At 43.4% G+C, this 8,307-nt stretch overlaps 1 non-coding gene and 1 pseudogene across 1 annotated transcript; both read right to left on the bottom strand.

Moving 5' to 3' along the window:
- Positions 1-7,975, bottom strand: part of LOC119350035 — a 10,057-nt pseudogene extending 2,082 nt beyond the window's left edge.
- Positions 4,528-4,614, bottom strand: LOC119351536. The gene has a single exon (XR_005170018.1). It is a non-coding gene; the product is annotated as a small nucleolar RNA Z195/SNORD33/SNORD32 family (small nucleolar RNA).
- Positions 7,976-8,307: the final 332 nt, after the last annotated feature.

Below are 8,307 nucleotides of genomic sequence, written 5' to 3'. Positions count from 1 at the left end.
GGGGATGGAAATCCTAAGTCGACGCACTTGATCCATCCGGCAACCCAAAACGCTTCTTTTTTCCCCCGGAACGACTCGATCGGATGCATGCATGGGCTAGCAGGAAATGCAAAACAACATACGTACGAGTATTTTTGTTTAGATCTGGCATGGTGTTGGTCTGTCTGTGTACTACGTACTGAGATGTATGGATTCGTACGGCACCCAATCCAATTAATCCAATCCAACCATGCATATGCATGCCCAATTGATTCGGCGGCAACCACAGAGACAGAGGGAGGAGAGGACTTGCCTTGCTCATGGATCGTGGTGGCGGATGTGCGTCTTCTCCGGCCGCGCCCGCGCCCGCCGGGAGGATCCGCTCTCCATCGGCGTCTTCCCTTGTACACAAGAAGCTTCTCTCTCTCTCTCTCTGACAAAGCGTCGCCGTCGCCCAAGTCCCAAGTCATAAGTCGCACACACATCCCGCACGCGGATGGATCACTATTCCTCGTATATATAGACAAGACATGGCGGCATGGTGTGATGGTGAAGGCTAGAGAACAAGGAATGCCGCAAAGGCAAGGCCATGCCACGGATCGGTGAGGTGGCACAATCCAGACCCTTCCTTCCTCCGTCCCTGGCTAACTGATGGGCATCCCCAAGCACACATTTACGGGAAAGGGAATTAAATGGCCTAGGCACGTAATTTCATTCCAAAAATACCAGTACTACTCCCTTCCCATGCATGGGTATGTCGGACGTTTTGTTTTCTCCGTAATAACTGATGCATGCATGCAGCCCCATGTGAGCTGGATGCCGTTGCATGCATCCGAGATAAGCTACATGTATCCCTTATCGTTGGGTGTTTTGCTGTTTCAGTCGGTTAGAGTTAATTTTCATCTTGGTCCATGCCCCGTGGCCCCACGTGATCTGAATACCGAGATATTCTCCGTAATGACTGATGCATGCATGCAGCCCCATGTAAGCTGGATGCCGAGATACTCGTACAAGGCCAACCACATGGCCATATTTACCCTACATGCATGGCCATATTTACCCTGCATGGAGGCGCTATGGCCCTCCCAACCTGCACGCACATCCTAACGATGGCTTTTCAATTAGCCAGAGTTAAGTTTCTATCATATGCATGAAATAATATCTCTTTCCTCATAGAAAATGAGTTAATTACGTAACATCTCACTTCCTATCCTTAGTAATTACTTTTTGATTACTAACTTTCACAATGACAGAACACCCTTTATGGCATCAAGAATGTTGTATTTTAACATTATACATCTCATATACTATTAATCTTATCAATAGTCAAAAGCAATCTCAAAAAACACATTAGGCCCTATATATATGGATGGAGAGAGGTAGTACAAAAATGGGAGAGATGATTTATTTGGTCGCCAATCAAACATCCAGGAATGCATCGATGCACACTTCGAATCATATACCACACTACTGATGCATGCATCTTGTAAGCAACATGTCCCACAACAAAAACAAACCACAGCAGCTATCATCTATCACCATCTATTTGTTCCAAAAACAAGTCAACTAACTAAACCGACAACAATCTAATGCTTTTCATGATGCCTCAGGGCCGCCCTTCTTCAGAGTCACAAGCTAACAAAGAGCTAGCAGTACTTGAAGAACACAAAACAAGCCAAGACCTCTGCATCCGAAACTTGGATAATAAGTAGCATGTTCCACCACTCGTCCCGCGGAACGTTGATTATAGTCAAACAACAAAAAACTACAAGCCCGTGGGAGTTCCTGCGTGCGAGTGTGAGTAAACTGCACGATAAGATCCAGCCCTTGTTTTCCGCAAACACGGCCAGGGCACCCCCTTAGATGAGAAGATCCTGACACGTGACTCTTGTGACCCTGAAATCAACATGCACCAGTTACTTGCACTCCAGACCAGAAAAGGCATCAAGAATTCGTGATTGTCATGGCATTGAACAGTAAATACTCCAACTTGGGTATCGGTTCGTCAACTACATGAGTTGGACTAATATGCAAAAATAAGAGATTTCAGATAGGTACACATCTTTATGAAATGACATGGCCTTGATTGGCATATTAAATGGATGACACCGTCGATTCATTGACTTGGAGCAGAGATGCATCACATTATAAGATTAGAAGCAATGATCACAAATAGTGTGCAAAAACTATAAAAACAAACAGGGAAAATTACTACCAGCCTCCCTAGGTGTGAATATTGAGCCAAGCCAGAGCATGAACAGGACATCACCACTGAACAAAATCATGACAATCATCTACTTTGGCTAAATGGCCAGCACACACATCAGCCATAGCTCGAAGGCTAGGCCCCAGAGAGGTGAAACAGAAGAGGAAGGAGATACCAGGTACTCAACTAAGTAGTTGCAGCCGAAGAGGCGGTCCTGGAGAGCCCAGATCATCTTGCCATGTACGAACTGCTGGATGGTCTCGATGTTGACTTCGTCTTGTGCCACTGATTGTACTATATAGAGAAAGAGATGGTGCTAGCTATGTACGTACCTATTCCTACCTAGATCAGCTGGGTGTGTGCAAATGGCAAGACGGCAAGTCGTCTTGGCTGACGTACACCCAACTGTTTCCAGACCAAGAGAAAGAGGAGTGACATCCAATAGCAGCAGGTCCTGGACCTTCTCGTTGCCCTCTCCGCTGAAGATGGCAGCTTGGACGACACCTCCATAGGCAACAACCTCATCAGGGTTGATGCTCTTGCAGAGCTTCTTGCCTTTGAAGAAGTCCTGATGAATCTGCTGCACTATGGGAATCCTAGTGGAACCACCTACAACATCGTGCACGATGCTCTTGTCCATCTTTGCTTCCCTGGGGCACATCTCCACAGGCACCATACACTTCCTGAACAGATCCATGTTCTCACCTCCTAAAACCTGGCATGTATAACGGTGGAGTAGAAGTCGATGCCCTCAAACAACGAGTCAATCTCAATGGTGGTCTGCGTAGTGGAGGAGAGCGTTCCCTTTGCCCTTTCACACAATGTCCTCAGCCTTCAATTGCCACCAATGTCCTTCTTGTTCTTCCTCTTAAACTCCTGGAGAAAGTGGTTGACCACCCTATTGTCAAAGACCTCACCACCAAGATGAGTGTCACCAATTGTGGCTTTAACCTCAAAGATACCCTCCTCAATGGTGAGAAGAGAGCCATCAAAGGTACCACCTTCAAGGTCAAATACGAGGACATTCTTTTCACCAACACTGAAAGACTTCTTGTCAAGACCATAAGCAACGGCAGCAGCTATTGTCTCATTGGTGACACGCATGACATTGATGCGAGTCAACAGCTATGACTATAAAGTCACCACCAAGATGAGTGTCGTCAGCTATGGCTTTAACCTCAAAGATACCCTACTCAATGGTAAGAAGACAGACATCAATGTTACCACCACCAAGGTCAAAGACGAGGGCATTCTTTTCACCAACACTGGAAGCCTTCTTGTCAAGACCATAAGTAATGGCAGCAGATGTTGGCTCATTGATAATATGCAGGATATTGATGCCAGCTATGACACCCGCATCCTTTGAGCCTGCCTCTGCGAGTCATTGTGGTATGCCGGTACAATCTACTGTGGCAACAGCATTCTCACAGTTGTGCCAAGGAAAGCTTCATCAATCTCACTTATCTTGACACCACCGAAATCTCAAATGCCACCTTTCTAAGAGCTTTCTTCTCATACATTAAAGAGGAAAGGAATTTCCACACCAAATACCTCTTCTCCACTTATATGGCTTGTGCAGGAGGAAATTTGATGATGCTTTGAAGTGACCTACACATGAAGCACAAAGTTATTCAGCTGGAAAAGCACAAATGTACATCACTTTGGATTGGCACAACTGAATTATGCTTGTTGACCCTCATGATTCATGAAGATGACAAGCAAAAAACGAATTGATTTCATATTCTAGTAGTGCTACTGCAGTATGAAACCAGAACCAGGTGGTCATAAGGTGACAAGGAAACAAAAATAAATATAGTGAAGTGTGACTGGCACTTACTTTTGCTCGTTCGAGCTTGGTTTGAGATCTCTATCAATTATTCCACAGATCAAGCTCTGCTTGTGCTCAGATGATTAATTCGTCCAAGTTCAGGGTCCCACAAGCTTGTGTTTGATAATGATACACGAGCTCCAGATTCCTGAACGAAAAATACATTGTAAGCAAAGATAACCATAATAAATTGGTTATGACTACTGAACGAGAAAATGCAGTATTAGGTTACTCGGCACTTTCGAGAGAGGAAGTCCTCCTATATCCAGTAACAGTTAGCAGATAAGCTACTAATGGGATTCGGCAAATTCGTAATTGAAATGTATGAAGGTTTTAAGCACCATTCAGTTGCACAATAGATTAGACCAACATCAATTGAACAACATGTTCGTTAAATATAAAAATATATCAACTACCGTGGCGTATTCTGTCATGAATATGCTCAGAATTTCATAGGTTATCAGAATTCAAAAGTTTATTCATATAAAAATATCTCAACTATAAAAACAGAAACGGGAGATCAGATGGTAGTGCATGATGTAAATTGATCATCACAGTGAATCCAGAAATGTGGTATGGTTATGATATCATCGCTTCTCTCATCAAGTTATATATGACAAACAAATACCAGACGAAAAGGATCATTTGCCATGAACACCAGTACATCAAAATCCCGTAAGTAAAAATTAAAATGCAATGAGAGACTGGGCCATAGATTGTTCAAATTGAAAACCATGAAAGCTATGGGCACATTTAGCTTGCTGCATAATTTTGCCACATCTAAAATTAAACGGGCAAAAAAGGAGAAATTCACAAGGGATTGACCCCAACTCCACTTCACAAAACATGGTAGCAGACTTAATGGGCCAAAGCCATCCATCATAAATTCAACAGAAAAGCGCTTGGATTATATTTCAAAATCAGTCTCTAGCTACAGAAATAAAACAAAAACACCAAAGATAACTAATTCAAACAATAAAGCAACACAAATTGGCATAGAACACCTTTTTGCAGTTTAGAAGATTGAGAATCAATGCACAACTTAACCTCTGTTTTGCTGCCTGTAATGAGGTTTAATAGCTCAATATGTTTATGTTTGTACTGCATGAGAGTTTACAGTGGCAGACGGAGTGACAAGGGAACGTGAGGGAACACCTTGCGTGCGGTGTAGGGTTGGTAGATCTGGGCGGCAGCATAGCCAACTGCATTTTTAGAAGAGACACTCTCTGACTCGATGGTGTATCAGTGTTAACCTGACAAACGAATCTGTAATCGAAACTGCTGAGCTAAACAACTAGGCCATGGAACAACAAAAGGTCACACTCCTTCTACTTAACCTTGTCCACAGCAATGGACAATTACCGGGAAGCTACTAATGGGATTCAAAAAATTTGTAACCGAAATGTGCGAAGGCTTTAAACATCATTTTGTTGCACAATAGGTTAAACTAGGATCAACTCAACATCAGGTTAGTTGTTGAATATGAAAATATGCCAACTATAGTGATGTATTCTGTCAAGCAAGATTGTCCTGTTGTGGCATTCTTATGTAAATGAGAACATCAGCGCGGCCACTGAGGCCTGGTAGCTCATCAAGTTGATCGTCTAACGGAACACCATTGTACAGGAAGAAATGTATTCACTTATATACATGTATATGTAGGGATAGGAATTTAAGGAGCTCAGGGCATAAACTGGAGCTCAACTGAAATTAAATGGATTCCATTTCCAATTGAAAACAAATAAATTTAAATTAAAAGGCTATGTTCCCAAATTAAAACCATAAACTGAAAACAGAGGCTAACCAGAATGAGATCTTGTGCAAGAAATAAACATTTCATGTGCTTGTTCAAACTTGTCAGAGTACCTAACCTCTGCTTTGCTGCCTGTCATGTGGTTTCGTAGCTCAGCATGTATATATTTATAGCCCTGTTCAAGAATTCATCCGATTAACCAGTTAACTTGGCGATTAATCCCTACTCGTAGGGTCACCGAGTAGCCGATAAACCGATAAATCGTCCGATGAATTGATTAAATGGCCGATTAACTTGTCGATTAGCCTATTAATCCCCTACTCGCCAGCCGACCGAGCAGCTACCAGTTAACGATTTCCATAATAATGATTTATAGTGCATGGGAATTTACAGAGCCTGACGGAGTGGGAAAGTAAAGTAGGACGAGGCAAACCTTGTATGCGATGGAGGCGCAGCAGATCTGGGCGGCAGCGCACCAGCTCATATCAGAACTCGTCAAGGACGTCTTCTGCATGGTAGGCAGCCATCTTGAGATACGACATCCAGCAGCGGATGGCTGGGCTGGTGCGGCTCTTGGCGTCGGCATCCAGAAGGATTGACTGGACGGTGGCGTGGTGGAAGTCCAGCTTCCGGCAGGCTTCATACAGCCCCATGCCCGCAGCAGCTCGGCCACCAGCATGTTGCCAGCCATGCTGCTCGATCAGAAGAGATGACATCATCAGTGGATATTCAAGTTTTCACTTGATGGGGCAAGACTAGCCATTAAAGAGTTGAAAATTTAAAAAGTAAAAATGAAGACATAATGTTTGAAGAAGTAATTGATCATTTACGTAGTATTATCTGGTTGTGGCTCTTTTGACAATGTATGCGCTTGCAGATCAATTATTGGTTGTTGCTCAGCATGCAACTTAATTGAGTTCATGATGTAGTTCATTTCCTTTGTTTTCCTGTCACCTTGCAATCATCCGGCCAGACATGAAATACAACAGCTCTATCTCACCTCGCCCTAGTTTTCTTAGGAACCCATTTGAGGATTTCATCATAATATAAAGTGCAAGAGAGAAAAGGGTGGGAATTAGGGGATGGTAAGGAGAGGTGAAAGAGCGAGTACCTTCAGTGGCGGCAGGAGGACGCCGCGGGACAGGAAGAAGCGGAAGTCGCTGTTGTTGGTGGCCCTGCTAACGCCGGTGGTCTTTGGCAGCATGGACGGCCGGTCAGCCGGCAAGCCACCGCCATGGAGTGGAGCCGAGGCCTCTCCTTGTCCACCTGCATGAGGAAACCGCATCAAAGGTATGGTTACACGGGGCAGTTACAGAGAAGTCACAGGAGATTCAAAGGTTGAGTTTTTCTGAGCTTCCCATTTTTAAAAGGCATGATCGGCAAGCACTATATAATTATTGCAATTATATAGTATACCACCTTCTATCGTCAGAATTTTTTATGTTTTCTGACCATTTTCTGGTAGATCAAATAGATATTTCACAAAATTAGATATTTTGTAAACTTCAGGAGTCAAAATTAGATATTTCGCAAGCTTCAAGGGTCTCGCATATTTCACACAATTTTTCTTCATGATATGTACTGGACCAAATAGAGTATGCACGTCCTTTTGCACGTGCCACTGTATTAGTATATGCACAGCAGTCAATGGTTTATGAAACTGAAGGATTCAACAACTGCTCACACTACTCCTCAACCTTTTAGGAAATCCACCGTGGAGGTTAATGAGCCTCTGCAACAGCTCTATCTCACCACACTTGTTTTTCCTAGAAGCCCATTTGAGGATTTCATCATATATAATGTGAATATGTGCAAGGGAGAAAAGGGTAGGAATTTGGGGGCGGCATGGAGAGGGGCGCATGTGAGTACCTTCGGTGGCCCTGGGAGGCAGAAGGCTAGTGTCGTAGGACAGGAAGAAGCGGAAGTCTCTGTTGTTGATGGCCCCGCTGACACCGGCGGTCTTTGGCAGCATGAATGGCTGGTAGCCGGCGAGCAACCGCCATGGAGTGGAGACAAACCACTACATTCATTTGAGTGTGAGTTATTGCTTTCAAGGTTTAACGAATAGCAAGAAAAATTGAAGATGCCTCAAAGATAGAGAGAGGTAGTCATATGTTGACTCTAAAATACGTTCGCGCATGTACTTGCTGATATGCTCGATCACTTTCAATTCTACCATTTGCACATATAGGCATACCTCCGGTAACATGCTTACAATCACCAACCTTGAAACTTGTCATAGACAAAGAATTTTGAAAGAGGGAAAGTGAACCAAGATTTCAGACCACCCTACAGAGAAAGCCAAGGTTTTCTCAAAAAAAAAAACTAATGATTCTTTTGTGTCGTATCAAAAGTACATCAGACACACTACGAAACAAAAATGAACATACGATAACAATGACCAGTTAATTAGCAATTCTATTAAATAGTAGGAAAGCAAACTTGACCATCATCCACACAATAACGTCGCATGCATAACGTGCTCATGGTAAGTAGAAAACAAATGTTCACTATCGCCTATATTCTGATGAAACACAAAGT

The sequence above is a fragment of the Triticum dicoccoides genome, chromosome 1B, assembly GCF_002162155.2.
Source record: "Triticum dicoccoides isolate Atlit2015 ecotype Zavitan chromosome 1B, WEW_v2.0, whole genome shotgun sequence".
In the NCBI taxonomy this organism is placed as follows: Eukaryota; Viridiplantae; Streptophyta; class Magnoliopsida; order Poales; family Poaceae; genus Triticum; species Triticum dicoccoides.
Note: the sequence above shows the minus strand (reverse complement) of the source record. Positions and strands in the feature narration are given on the sequence as shown.